Below are 15,441 nucleotides of genomic sequence, written 5' to 3'. Positions count from 1 at the left end.
AGGGAAATTAGGGGTCTGGGAAGATTGATCCAATCCGTATAACCAAAACCAGAAAAAGTACATATGCTTTGATTTTGATCGATCAATTTCACTCTATCAAAACATGTCAAAAGAACCCTAATTTTACATCATCGATTCAGTTGTATATCTTCTCAAAAGATGTCGGAAATTCGATTGTAGATGGTGCTTTTTTTGAAGCTTCCAGGAAGAGCTACGGGAATCCTCATATTGAGAGTAAGCTTTCATGACATAAAACTGATCATATTTTTGGAAGTTGTGGTGAGTTTTAAACTTTTTGTTTTGAATTTTGATCGATCTGGCACTAATTTGCTTTTACGTTTTACATGTCAAAGCATGCTAATTGCCATGGATAAGCACATATGTTTCATCCATATTCTATTTCCATTCATATTCTTTGTAAACTCTAATGTACCATATTTCGCTGATATATATAGTATGTGATACAATTACTTATACTCTGTTATAGTACTCTCATGATATTTCAATAATACTGTAGTTAACCATTTAATACAATAAAGTAATGTATAGTTTGGATCAATCCTTTAATTAGCTAATTGCATGTATTTATAGTACAATATGATTAGATCGATTACTATATTAGATGTTAATATTGATTACTATTTATGTATAAAAATGTATCATCATGCTTTCCATTGTTAGTCTCATTCACTTATGGGCAATGATTTTTGTGTCGTGAATCTTCAGTTCGTAAAAAAATTAATTTTAATGTGATGACTCTTCTTTAACTGAAACAAAACATATTCCTTACATTTAGTAAACAAACTTATTTGATTGAAGAATGTGAGTCCTAATCTGCCATTAAACTTGATTGATTTACATTTATGAAGTTTAGGCCTGTGAAACGTTGTTTTCGATTTTTTTTTAATTTTCCTTGTGTTCTTGTCATGTACTCGTGTACAGATATTTCAATGACTACGATCCCATTAGCATTAACCGTTATGTAAGAAGTTCGAGTGTTGTAAATACTAGTTTTTGATTCGACTTATACTACGTTGACTTGCGTTTGTAGTTCTTAAACATTCTATACATGTTTTTAGGCTTCTTCCTTTTTTATACATCACCCATCGCAAGTTACTCCTCTTATGCAAACTGTAGTACTATCCTATTAGATTCAACGGGATTGCCGTTATAAGTTTTCGGGTTCGATAAGGTGCATTTGTTATTGCAGTTTAAAAAATTATAAATATCTTTTATACTTTTAATTATTAAACTTATTTGTATTTGTATCGTGTTTAGAGGTGGCAACATAGGTGGGTCATGAAATGGGTGCTTGGGTCACAACATATATAGTAGGTTTTGGTTTCGGGAAAGTTGGATTGGTTTGACCCACAACTTTTTGCTTCAAAATTTTTTAGCTTATGAATAATCAATGTACGTTTAAATATGATTATGAAAGCTGTATTGTATATTATAGTCTGATTTTTAATTTTCATTACATATTGAATGTCAACAAATAATATGTGACATTTGCGTTTCGCTTTACTGATGCTACAATGTCTCTTCCTAGCTAGGGTACATGCGGCTGATCTTTGCCTTCACATCTCCTATTTTGAGATATCTTACTATTATCTAAATTAATCTTTTATAAGGTGCAGATTTGATGCGCCAAGGACGGAATAGAAATGGTCAATATTTCCAAGAAGGTTACGGTTCAGCTTCCAATTGTTGTTTGCTTTGCAATGACTATTAACAAGAGTTAAGGTCAATCGTTGTCCAATGTGGGGTTGTTTCTGCGAAAGCCAGTGTTTACCCACGACCAATTGTACGTAGCTGTTTCATGGTTACAAACAAAAAAGGGTTGAAAGTCATCATTCTAGATGAAAACCGTAACGATGTTAAAACCACAAAAAATGTGGTTTACAAAGAAGTTTTGCGATCCGTATAACACACATGTATGTTTCTTACAACTTTAATTATTACACTTTACACTTCCATATTAATTGAATCATCATAACATCCCTAATTATATGACATTGTTACCAGAATATGCTAAATTTTCCATGATCATGTCAACTTCCTATGTTCCAAGATGTAGCAGCTTTCTTATTAACATACTATGCTCCTCTTTACATCAGGTAAGTCCTTCTCAACAAATACTTCAAAACTTATTGTTTCTTTTATAATGTAACTATTTCCTTTGAATAGTTTGACAAATATATACATTAAACCTTATTTTTACAGCTAAACTTAATTAATCCTTCAAATCCAGTGTACAAATGCGCATATATTGTATTTATAATAATAAAAACAATTTAACCCAATAATAAATTAACAAAGTTGTTTTATAAATAAAAAATTGCCGCATATACAGCAAATTTGATCACAAAATTTCAGGAAAATTAGTTAAAAACAACCTAAATTCAATAGGATAATATTCTAAAATTAAGCAATACTCAATTAATAACCTAACAAACAATATCTTCTAAAATAAGTGATAATTTAAAAAAAAAAAAAACAAATATTCAATTAAATTAAAAGACACACGAATATTAAAAAAAATTATCCTAATAAATCTGTTCCAAAATTAAAAAAAAAATCTAAAATAATTTCGTATTACTAATTAATAATTATATGTATTTTTGGTTGAGATTTAATAGTTATGATTATTTAAACCTTTCATATGTTTCCTCTGTGCAGCTACTATTGAACCAAGTATAATTGTATAAAGATCAACCCGAACGCATTCAATTACTCAAAGAAGAAACAATAAAAAAGGACATAATTACAAATAAAGTTGAAGCCTTAAAAAAAATCAAAGAAGAAACAATAAAAAAGGACATAATTACAAATAAAGTTGAAGCCTTAAAAAAAATCTATCTGAAACATTTGTTGGAAAGTCCTTTTTTAATAAAGGAGACAATGCATCCATGTCAAATTATCAAAATAATATGTTCCTACAAATTGGAAAGTTATATACTATGCAAAACTATTTAGTCGAGGTAACATCTTATAACATAACTTCAAAAGTAAACATATTATGTTTTCCTTAACTTATTGTTTTCTTTTAACATTGCAGGCAGAAAAATTACGCGCTCTAACGTTCAACCAAATCCAGAAGATATTATTAACCAAGCAACAGGCGTTCGCTATCTTCACAATTCATCTGTACATTAAGAAATTACAATTTTGGAATAACCTATGCGAAACAACTCCTATAGTATAAGCAAAAAATAGAACTTCATGTATTACTATTATTTACAATTTTAATTTTTTTTTTATAAACCTCTATACTACTAATCATTTAAATACAATAAATTTTGCTTTCACTGGACCAAATTAATTATGAATAAGACCAATAAAGAAACCTCGCGAAGTCGCGGGCTTTAAGCTAGTTTATATTTAATTTAAATTTAAATTACCAACTGTCAATTTTAGCTATTAGGAAAATGATTAAGTGGGAAAACTAAAAAAATGAAATATTACGAATATGAAATATTACATCATCCAAATTTCTTTCAACTAATCCTAGCCTTTCATATTTAAATATCCACTTAATCCACACTCTTAAAATCTCCACATCATGATTGACGTCATAATCTCAATGATTAATACTAATCAGACTAAATTACCCCTTAAAATTAAAAACATACGGGATATACAATCAAATTTAGGGGTTTTAAGCCTTCCGTTCATTCACGATTTTTACACATAAAAACCCTAGGTTTCTCCCAAAATGCTCGCCACTGATGAAAATTATTATGATGTATTTCTGATTTGGTTAATCGAGCGGTATTAAAATGGCTACACCGAACGCCGATACGAAGTAACAGTCTAGCGATTGAAAGCATTAAGATCCATTTCCTTATCCCTTCTTAAGGAAATCCTTCATATTAATTCAGGTTTGACTCTTTCTACTGAACAAATTGAATATTTTCAGTTGGTTCTTGCGATTTATGCATAATCAATTAAAAATTTATAATGATAATTGTTGGAGATATTCAATTACTAACAACAATAAACTTATGTGTCTATTGATTGCCGATCTGTAAGAGTGGTCTCATGCTTTTATGGTCAGGATTTTAGATGAATCATTGATTTTGTAATTGATTATATTTATTTATTTTTCTTGCGTGATTACAATATTTTGATGGGACTTTTTAAAATATCTGAAATAAGTTTATTCGGGTTTTGGTAAGTTTATCAGCCATTTTTGTTGAGGAATTAAGGCCTTTGAGAATGAAGATCTCCTTCTTGTGGTGTTGAGGTTAGCTTTTTTATTTTATTTTTCTATGGAATTATGTTATATGATATATATACATCAAACTTTAGATGTAGTTGTCAATTATAATACTACAACAACAACAATACCCAATTCCACTAAAGTGGAGTATGAGGGAGGTTAGATGTAGACAGTCCTTTACTCTACCCTAAAGTAAAAGGGAAGTCATTCCTCCACCCACGGATACCTATCGGTCCCCAGGTAGAGGAAGTCGTCCCTCCCTATTCTGTAGAGCAGAGAGGCTGCTTCCTAGGGACCTCCGACCAGATAATACTTTCTACATATGTTGATGGTGTATTATGCGTTTGTTCAATTATTAGTGATGTTTTTTAAGAAATATATCAGATTTGGGTTTGTAGAATGATGAATGTAATTGAAGAGATTACTATGTATTACATTTGTTTTAGTTCTTTGTTGAGATTGCACTGCTAATATGCCTTATTTCATGTTTTGGTACAAGCATAATGTATTGCAAAATCCAAAGTTTATCCCTTTTATTGCAAATCCAATGACATTCCGTCAAATGCAACTGCATTTGACATTTATCCATGTTATTGGACAATCCCAGCAGAATATATATTTTTCTCTGATTTTTGAATGTGTAGTATTATGTGTGTGTGTGTGTGTAATACTATTTTTTTCTATATAATCCTACTGTTTAGTTTTATATGCATGTTAACTGTGATGAAAATATGTAGCCTTGAGTTGATTCTTTAGTCTTTGATGTCAATATCGATTGATAGCAGTATCAAGTCATTAGTATTTATATGCATGTTGTGTGATGAAAATTATGTAGCCTTGTATTGATTCTTCAGTTTTTATGTCATAATCGATTGATAGCAGTATCAAGTCATGGGTATTTGGATTAACAAGCCTACAGATACATAGGTTTTGCTACTTTGAGTCAGGTAAGAATTGTATATTTCTTTCTTTTTTTTTGGTTAGTAAATATCCTTTTTTTTGCAAGTAAATATCTTATTTTCATATTCACTTATAACTTCACATGAATATGATGTACTGTAGTCACTTGGATATTTTAGATCTGCATTTTTCTTTTTTTATCTCAAATTAGTCATGTTAACTTTATTGAGAACTCCATGCTTCTCATTCTATTATGTTCTCTCTGAAAATATTGTGATACAGTCTTTAAAACATAAATACATGTAAAATTTTGGGATGTTATAAATTCTCTATGTTGACATAGTGAATTTATATTAGTCGGGAACTTTATTACTTGGTTATGTTTGTATCAAAAGCGATTAAGAGTAAGAACCAGTTGAGCCTAACTATTATATGATATTTTGTAGGTGGATTACTCCAAACTTTGAAGCTTTCGACCGAATTCAGGTTAAAACGTTAACTTCTCGATATTGTGTAGAAAGAATCAAATTGTTAATTGTACTATCCCAGTTGATGTTTAACAGAAAAAGACAACATGTAGTTACCTTAACAAACTTACTACTGGCATTTAACCAACAAAACATGGCCAAAGACGTGTTTAAGATCGTCAAGGATCAAATTTGTGTTAAGCTGTCATTTTTTCATTTACTTTTTGGTTAACCAAACAAAAAAAAATTTCGACTTCGCTTTGATTCACGATTTTGACTCTAATGTGTTTATAATATTATTCAACGTTGAGACTGATGGTCATTTAGACTATAAGAATCATTGATGCAAGGGAGCTTAAGCAAAAGAATTTATGAAAGTACTGAATTTACTACTTGCTGGAGGCTGAGGCTCCATTCTCATTCGGCGGTAAGCATTTTCAATATCTTCAAATAGCTTCTTCACAGTCTACCGCTTTCTGAAAGGAATGCTCCAAAAGCAATCTAATACTTGTATTAATCAAACGTAATTTACTTTTGCTGGGTTGGCAAACCGTTTCCATGTAACCACCTGCTCTATTCTATCTTCCATTTATTGAGTGGTTTATGATAAAAAAATTTTGAATCTTAGTTGTCTACCTTTATTATGCGTAAACTATATTTAGATAAGGAGAGCTAATTTCCTATCAAATTGTATGTCCACTCATCGAGTTATACCGAGTTTTACAACACTATTGAATGTTTGATGTTTTGGGTTTAGTGGCTAATGATCGTCAGCCTTAGTACTCAATTTGCAATATCAATTTCATTTTGATGTGGCTCAAGAATTTTTAATCACCATCAATGAATGTTTACTACAGAAGTTGTGCATGTGTGTGCTTATTGTAGGTCATGAATTGGTTGAAGAAAACCGATGGTGATATGTATGCTTAAAACAGAACATAATCAAAATAGTATGTCAGTACACTAAGAGGTACTCCACTTTTCCGGATGTTACAACTTTGATGTGTGCAATAGAATGTCGATGTGTATTAGCACTCCATGATCAAAGTGGCTTAAAAGGGACAATATACATGCAAAAAGATTTGATCGGTTTCAAGGTTTCCTCCCGGGCAGCGATGGGGGCGGGGTTATTATCGCTGTATCGACATGGTCGAAACGGGAGATGATCGCAACGGGTGGTAAAGTCCCCCTCAGGTGATCCCAATCGTTGTTCAAGAAGAAAAAAAAACCCGCACCACGACTATTGAGATAATATATATAGAGAGATTTAATTAAGAGGGGAGCACTTTTTTTGAGGAAGTGGGAGGAAGTAAATTTTTTTCGTTTTTTTTTTTTGAATTTTTTTTTTTTCAGGCATGAAAATCACATGAAAATATGAACATTTAAAAAAGACACTTTGTGATAAATGTTACTACCTCCGTCCCACTACAAGTGTCCACTTACTTTTTGCACACAGTTTTAGGAAATTCCACTAACTCCATTCTCAACTAATCAGAAATCTTCTCTCTCCAGAATAACCTCTTCTAATTGGTTGAAACACAAAGTGGACACTTGAAATGGGACATCCTAAAATAAAAATGTGGACACTTGTGATGGGACGGAGGGAGTATTATTTTGGCGGAAAAACGCTCGAAGAAATGAAAACATGCATCATGAGTAATATTATGCTTCTGATTATTTTTTTTTTAGTAATTAGGGTTCACAAATTATGGTTCAAAATTAGGGTTTAGCTATTACGGTTTAGAAATTAGGGTTTAGATTGAATTTTTAACACGAACGGTTTAGAATTTTGAAAAAAAACTTCATATAAGATGAAAGAAAACAACGTTCCAAAAATATTATTAGAAATAACATTACTCATGATGAATGTTATCAATTATTTATTCGATCGTTTTTTTGCCTAAATAATAACATTAATCACAAAGTGTCTTTTTTAAATGTTCATATTTTCACTTAAACTTGATGTCTGAAAAAAAAGAATAAAAAAAAAACGAAAAAATTTACTTCCCTCACTTCCTTCCAAAAAGGTACTTCCCTCTTGATTAAATGTCAGTCATCTTTTCGAAAACTGAGATACTGCACAAGTCTGTGAGCACAAAAATGTGATAATGACATTATAAATAATCTGGTGAAATGTGCCAATTGTCGATGTTTCAGTTCCATCTTAAAAATCCTGTTCCAATAAGTAACATCAATTTGCACTCAAAATTCCACGTTAAGTATGTATGTGTTAAAAGCAAAAAAAAAAACTAACCTTCATGATAATGTTGATACTATCCATCCAACCTGAGAATGACGCTCACTGCAATTTTCTTATTAGGTTAATGAGATATCTCGATTTCAAAGATAGTCGTTTATATTTTGAGAGGAAATTAGGGTGTTTTTCCCTTTGTTTGATCATAATTTTTGTAGAACCCCTAATTTACAATTTTGATCCCGTCCATTTCTTTAATCTGAAGGGTATTTTAGTCATTTTATTGTTAATCTTTGAGATTATGATGTCATAATCATGAGATGGACTTTTAAAGGATCTTCATTTAATGGATACTTATAAATGGATGGCTAGACATGTGAATGATTATATAGGCCTATAGGGTCATAATAAGGGGGAAACACTTTGTTGAGAGGAAGTGGGTGGAAGTAATTTTATTCCTTTTTTTTTTTTTTTTGAATTTTTTTTTCAAGCATTAAAATCACATGAAAATATGAATATTTAAAAAGACATTTTGTGATGAATGTTATTATTTTGGCGGATAAACGCTCGAAGAAATAAATGATAACATTCATTGCAATGAATATTTTGCTTCTGTGTATTTTAAATGGTTAGAAATTAGAGTTTAGAAATTAGGGGATTAAAAACTGGAGGAGAACACTTTTTGGGGGGAACTGGGGGGAAGGAAGTAATTGTTTTTTTTTTTCTAAGTTTTTTTAAACATTAAGATCAAATGAAAATATAAACATTTAAAAAGACACTTTGTGATAAATGTTATTATTTTGACGGAAAATCGCGCGAAGAAATAAATAATAACAATTAATGTTTTATTTAGAGTTTTTTTCATCTTATGTGAAGTTTTTTTTTCAAAATATAGCCCGATTTAGAATTTAGGGTTTATGATTTCGGGTTTAGGGTTCGTGTTAAAAATTAAATTTAAACCGTAATTTCTAAACCCTAAAACCTAATTTCTAAACCCTAATTTCTAAATCCTAAACCCTAATTTCTAAACCCTAATTTTAGCCCCTTAAAAAAATAAACTTTAATTAAGGCATTACATATGATGCATGTTATCATTTATTTCTTTGAGCGTTTTCTCGTCAAAATAATAGCATTTATCACAAAGTGTCTTTTTTAAATGTTCATATTTTCATGTGATCTTTATGTTTGAAAAAAAATTCAAAAAAACGAAAAAAAAAATTATTTCCCCCTACTTCCTCCCAAAAAAGTGTTTCCCTCTTGATTAAAACACTATATATATTAGGAGAGGATCCATGAAAACTTAGGTAGGTAGGTAGAGAACTTACGAAACCTATTTACGCATAGGGGTATTTTTACCATTAATTTCAAATCTTAGTTTTTTATTAAAATAAAAAAAAAATATTTTGTGGTTTCTCCCCAATCAAAAGTTCTCACTTGATCCTTTCAATATATATATATATATATATATATATATATATATATATATATATATATATATATATATATATATATATATATATATATATATATTGAATGGCACACACAACTATCAAAATTGGTTGGCGTCTAATTGTTTTAACTTTGTGTTATTTGTATTGTTTATCAGGTTATAAATTGCTAAATGTATTTGAAAGACTAAAACGTCCAAAATGCTCAAACGTACAAGTTACACTCCAAGTGGTTTAATTTATCGATGAATAACGGCTAAAAATTGACAAGAGTACAAGTCGCAGAACGCAAAGTACAAGATATCTAAGCATACGAAAAGGCGTTCGAAAATCCGGAACCGAGACATGAACCAACTATCAACGTACGACTCAACGGAGCAAAAATTACAAGTCAACTATGCACAAGAATATAATATAATATATAAATAATTCATAATAATAATAATAATATAATAATAATAATATATAATGTGATGACCCGAAAATTTCTGACTAAATTTAAACTTAATCTTTATATGATTTAATGTTTCCGACACGATAAGCAAAGTCTGTAAAGTTGAATCTCAAAATTTTGAACTATTCAATTACCCTTCGATTGTTCTCAACGATTCGCGAACAATTATATGTAAATAGATACATATACTATAACTTGAAAACGTAACAAAGTGTTAAGTAAATGATACTGTGCATTAAACTTATTGAACGTGAATAATTTAGGAATACGTGAGATTTTATGAGGGACACCGATAATAAAATTAATCGTATAGTGGTTAAGCTCACAATTAGTTGCAATAATTGTGAGGTTGTAAGGGACACCAAACGAACCTAAGTTAGACTATAATCTTGAGTAATATCATTGTGAATTGGTTAGTAACTCTAGGTTAACGACAGCTATACTTAGGTGGCTAGTCTTAAACTGTAGGAATCGACAGATAAATACAGTGTCGCATTATCATAATTGTTCAATTAACGGTTTTAAAGAGCAATCTTAGCCTAGGAAATTGAATCTAAGTGGATACCTTTGTCTCTTATTGAATTAAATTTAATTAACTCTCGCGTTTAATTAGTTTTACAACAAAACTCCCCTTTTAAATCATAGAATAATTAATAGTTCAAGTTTTTAATTGCCTGCTCTCTGTGGAATGAATTGGTCAAATACTTGTTTAATTACTACACGAACTGGTTATAGTTGCCTGTATTGTGTGATAAGTGATAGGTATTTAGCTATTAATTTAGAGTACGAAATTACACATCAGCAGTCGTTGTTCCCATGGAGGAAATGGTATTTTGCTTGAGAATAACTCCAGGTGCAAGATTTTTGTATATGTTGCCTGCAAAAAACCAAAGGTGTATGGGCAGTATAGATTTTAAATATACTTATTGTTGGTATAAATTGCATTAATTATCATATAAAACAAAGAAGTAAATCATTGTCAAATTAAGAAGGGTAAATTTTGAGAAAGTAAAACTGAGAAGGAGGAAGTTAGCAATGTATATCACTTATCCTATCTTATATATTGCAGGGTCCTTTAAAGTTAAATAATTTCAGGACCTAAGCAAAGTAAAAGCAGGGCAATTCCTGGATATGGCAGTTAACCACTTATTTATGTTTAGTGTAATAATGGCGACAACACTGACGCCCAAATATGTAGCTGAGGTGTAAAGTAACACTTGATCTGTATCAGGTGGCTGTTAGGGCTAAATTTGTTATAGAAATTGAGATACACAAACTGTCAAAATAGTATGTAAGTAGTGCTAATAACGCAAATACATTGAGCTCCAAATTTAATAGAATTACTTTTAAATGTGGACAATATAGTGCGATATAAAGGGCTTTATATATTTATTAAACACTGGATGAATATAATGCCTGTGCTAATGCAAAAAGTGTGAGTCAAACTGAACAGTGCAAGGTGACCAAAAGGTGTGTATTTATAACTGATAACACTAATATGCTATAACTTATAGATAAATAAAAACAGTAGATAATTATGGGTTTAGAGCGAGATGATGAACCTTTATATAATATGATGCAGGTTTGTGAATGTTTCCTTGTAAACGACATTTCTTGTATGGTTCTGCAATCCGTCATTTAGTTCGTTGACCATGGCTATTTTCAGGCCGTCGGGGTGTGTGACTCTCGACATTGCAACGTATAGCTGGTCGTGGCTGAATACTGGTTTTGGCAAGTAGAGACCGACTAATTCGAGTGATGACCCCTGGCTTTTGTTTATCGTCATTGCGTAGCATGGCTTAACGAGAAACTGGATTTGTTGCATTACAAAAGGCCATTTGGACTGTGTAGCCGTTAAAACTTTTCTAGGTATTATGACCATATCCCCTATATGGGAGCCAGTAATTATGCGGGTTTGAATGAAAAATTTTTTAAAGTCGGTAATGATAAGTCGGGTGCCATTACACATGACTTCGCTGGGATACAAATTACATAACAACATTATTGGTCGGCCGATTTTCAGCTTTAGCTTGTGTGGTGGGAAGCCTGGGAAATTCAGTTTATTTAAAAACTCAATTGGATATGATTGTTGCTGCTCCAGTGCGTCCGTTGATCCCTTGCAAATTTCATCCGAGCTTTGATATGTCATACTTTGAGACTGTAGTTTCTTAAACATATGCTTATTAATCTAGTCTGCGTCATCGTTTCGTGGGGTTAAAATTGCCCTTTCACGCAAATAGTCTTCATCTTTATGTCTCTCTATGAAATCCGGGAATACGGTGTCAACGATAGCGTCAATTGGGGATGTGTTAGAGTAAACAATAAACTCCTCTGGAATTTTTATCCATGTTGCTTCATGTTCCCCGTCTCTACTAAACGTTGGGACAGTGCCATCTCCAATATCGAGGACCCACTTATTAAATAACCTTTTTCGAGCATCAATGGTACCGTCGTCAGTTTATTGATTGACCTGCATAATTCGTGATAGTGTACGAGTTGACAATGTTTCCAAAAATCAGAGCGGTTAATGCACGCTTGAACAACTTCTTGTCTTTTGCCTTTCGGTATCACTGGCAAGATCTGCCTGAAATCACCTCCTAGTAGAATGGGCATCCCATCAAAGAGCTTTCCTCTGTTTGCCTCATATTTAGTGTAGTGACCCGAACTTTTCCATGTTTATATATATTAATTGAGATTGATATTTACATGATTAAATGTTTCCAATATGTTAAGCAATCAAACTTGTTAAGACTTGATTAATTGAAATATGTTTCATATAGACAATTGACCACCCAAGTTGACCGGCGATTCACGAACGTTAAAACTTGTAAAAACGACATGACGATATATATATGGATATACATATGGTTAACATGAGATTATGATAAGTAAGTATCTCCATAAGTATATTAACAATGAGTTATATACATATAAACAAGACTACTAACTTAAGGATTTCGAAACGAGACATATATGTAACGATTATCGTTGTAACGACATTTAAATGTATATATATCATATTAAGATATATTAATATATCATAATATCATGATAATATAATAATTTAACATCTCATTAGATATAATAAACAATGGGTTAACAACATTAATTGAGATCGTTAACTTAAAGGTTTCAAAACAACACTTACATGTAACGACTAACGATGACTTAATGACTCAGTTAAAATGTATATACATGTAGTGTATTTAGATGTATTAAAATACTTTTGGAAGACTTCAAGACATATATCAAAACACTCATACTTAACGAAAATGGTTACAGTTACTTTTCCATTCTTTTCTTTCATCAAGAATTCTAGTCGTATTCTTACCCGTATTATACACAGCTTCAAAACGTACTTACTATGAGTATATACCAATAGGAACTAGCATGGGATTCCACTCTTGATTATGTCATGTATGACTAATCAATTTTAACTTCTACCATGAGCTAGTCAACTAACTAGAACTCCTTTTAACCCCACTCACCACTCACCAATTACCACTCATCATTCACTCCATTTCACTTCCAATTCTCTTTCTAATTCTCTCTCAACACACACACACACACTATTATGAACGTATTTTTCCAGTAGTTAATCATAATCTTCATCAAAAATCACTTCAAGAATCAAGCTATAATCATCATAGGAAGAACACTTCAAGAACACTTCAAAAATCTCTTCAAGTTTACTAATTTACTTTCAAGCTTTCTAATCCATTCCAAGTAATCATCTAAGATCAAGAAACCTTTGTTATATATAGTAGGTTATCTTTCTTATTCAAGGTAATATTCATATTCAAACTTTGATTCAATTTCTATAACTATAAACTATCTTAATTCGAGTAAAAATCTTACTTGAACTTGTTTTTGTGTCATGATCATACTTCAAGAACTTTCAAGCCATCCAAGATCCTTTGAAGCTAGATCATTTCTTGTCACTTCCAGTAGGTTTACCTACTAAACTTGAGGTAGTAATGATGTTCATAACATCATTCGATTCATATATATAAAACTATCTTATTCGAAGGTTTAAACTCGTAATCACTAGAACATAGTTTAGTTAATTCTAAACTTGTTCGCAAACAAAAGTTAATCCTTCTAACTTGACTTTTAAAATTAACTACACACATGTTCTATATCTATATGATATGCTAACTTAATGATTTAAAACCTGGAAACACGAAAAACACCGTAAAACCGGATTTACGCCGTCGTAGTAACACCGCGGGCTGTTTTGGGTTAGTTAATTAAAAACTATGATAAACTTTGATTTAAAAGTTGTTATTCTGAGAAAATGATTTTTATTATGAACATGAAACTATATCCAAAAATTATGGTTAAACTCAAAGTGGAAGTATGTTTTCTAAAATGGTCATCTAGACGTCGTTCTTTCGACTGAAATGACTACCTTTACAAAAATGACTTGTAACTTATTTTTCCGACTATAAACCTATACTTTTCTGTTTAGATTCATAAAATAGAGTTCAATATGAAACCATAGCAATTTGATTCACTCAAAACGGATTTAAAATGAAGAAGTTATGGGTAAAACAAGATTGGATAATTTTTCTCATTTTAGCTACGTGAAAATTGGTAACAAATCTATTCCAACCATAACTTAATCAACTTGTATTGTATATTATGTAATCTTGAGATACCATAGACACGTATACAATGTTTCAACCTATCATGTCGACACATCTATATATATTTCGGAACAACCATAGACACTCTATATGTGAATGTTGGAGTTAGCTATACAGGGTTGAGGTTGATTCCAAAATATATATAGTTTGAGTTGTGATCAATACTGAGATACGTATACACTGGGTCGTGGATTGATTCAAGATAATATTTATCGATTTATTTCTGTACATCTAACTGTGGACAACTAGTTGTAGGTTACTAACGAGGACAGCTGACTTAATAAACTTAAAACATCAAAATATATTAAAAGTGTTGTAAATATATTTTAAACATACTTTGATATATATGTATATATTGTTATAGGTTCGTGAATCAACCAGTGGCCAAGTCTTACTTCCCGACGAAGTAAAAATCTGTGAAAGTGAGTTATAGTCCCACTTTTAAAATCTAATATTTTTGGGATGAGAATACATGCAGGTTTTATAAATGATTTACAAAATAGACACAAGTACGTGAAACTACATTCTATGGTTGAATTATCGAAATCGAATATGCCCCTTTTTATTAAGTCTGGTAATCTAAGAATTAGGGAACAGGCACCCTAATTGACGCGAATCCTAAAGATAGATCTATTGGGCCTAACAAACCCCATCCAAAGTACCGGATGCTTTAGTACTTCGAAATTTATATCATATCCGAAGGGTGTCCCGGAATGATGGGGATATTCTTATATATATGCATCTTGTTAATGTCGGTTACCAGGTGTTCACCATATGAATGATTTTTATCTCTATGTATGGGATGTGTATTGAAATATGAAATATTGTGGTCTATTGTTACGATTTGATATATATAGGTTAAACCTATAACTCACCAACATTTTTGTTGACGTTTAAAGCATGTTTATTCTCAGGTGAATACTAAGAGCTTCCGCTGTTGCATACTAAAATAAGGACAAGATTTGGAGTCCATGTTTGTATGATATTGTGTAAAAACTGCATTCAAGAAACTGATTTCGATGTAACATATTTGTATTGTAAACCATTATGTAATGGTCGTGTGTAAATAGGATATTTTAGATTATCATTATTTGATAATCTACGTAA

The 15,441-nt window shown here is 31.1% G+C and overlaps 1 long non-coding RNA gene across 2 annotated transcripts; it reads left to right on the top strand.

The window, feature by feature from the left end:
* Positions 1-3,666: 3,666 nt before the first annotated feature.
* Positions 3,667-9,525, top strand: LOC139891801 (uncharacterized). Of its 2 annotated transcripts, XR_011773844.1 has the most exons (5): positions 3,667-3,881; positions 4,179-4,246; positions 5,105-5,169; positions 5,569-6,559; positions 9,390-9,525. It is a non-coding gene; the product is annotated as an uncharacterized lncRNA (long non-coding RNA). The 2 variants fall into 2 exon arrangements; XR_011773843.1 differs by lacking the exon at positions 9,390-9,525 and having other exon boundaries at positions 5,569-6,670.
* The last annotated feature ends 5,916 nt before the right edge of the window (positions 9,526-15,441 follow it).

The sequence above is a fragment of the Rutidosis leptorrhynchoides genome, chromosome 2 (genome assembly GCF_046630445.1).
Source record: "Rutidosis leptorrhynchoides isolate AG116_Rl617_1_P2 chromosome 2, CSIRO_AGI_Rlap_v1, whole genome shotgun sequence".
NCBI lineage: Eukaryota > Viridiplantae > Streptophyta > Magnoliopsida > Asterales > Asteraceae > Rutidosis > Rutidosis leptorrhynchoides.
Note: the sequence above shows the minus strand (reverse complement) of the source record. Positions and strands in the feature narration are given on the sequence as shown.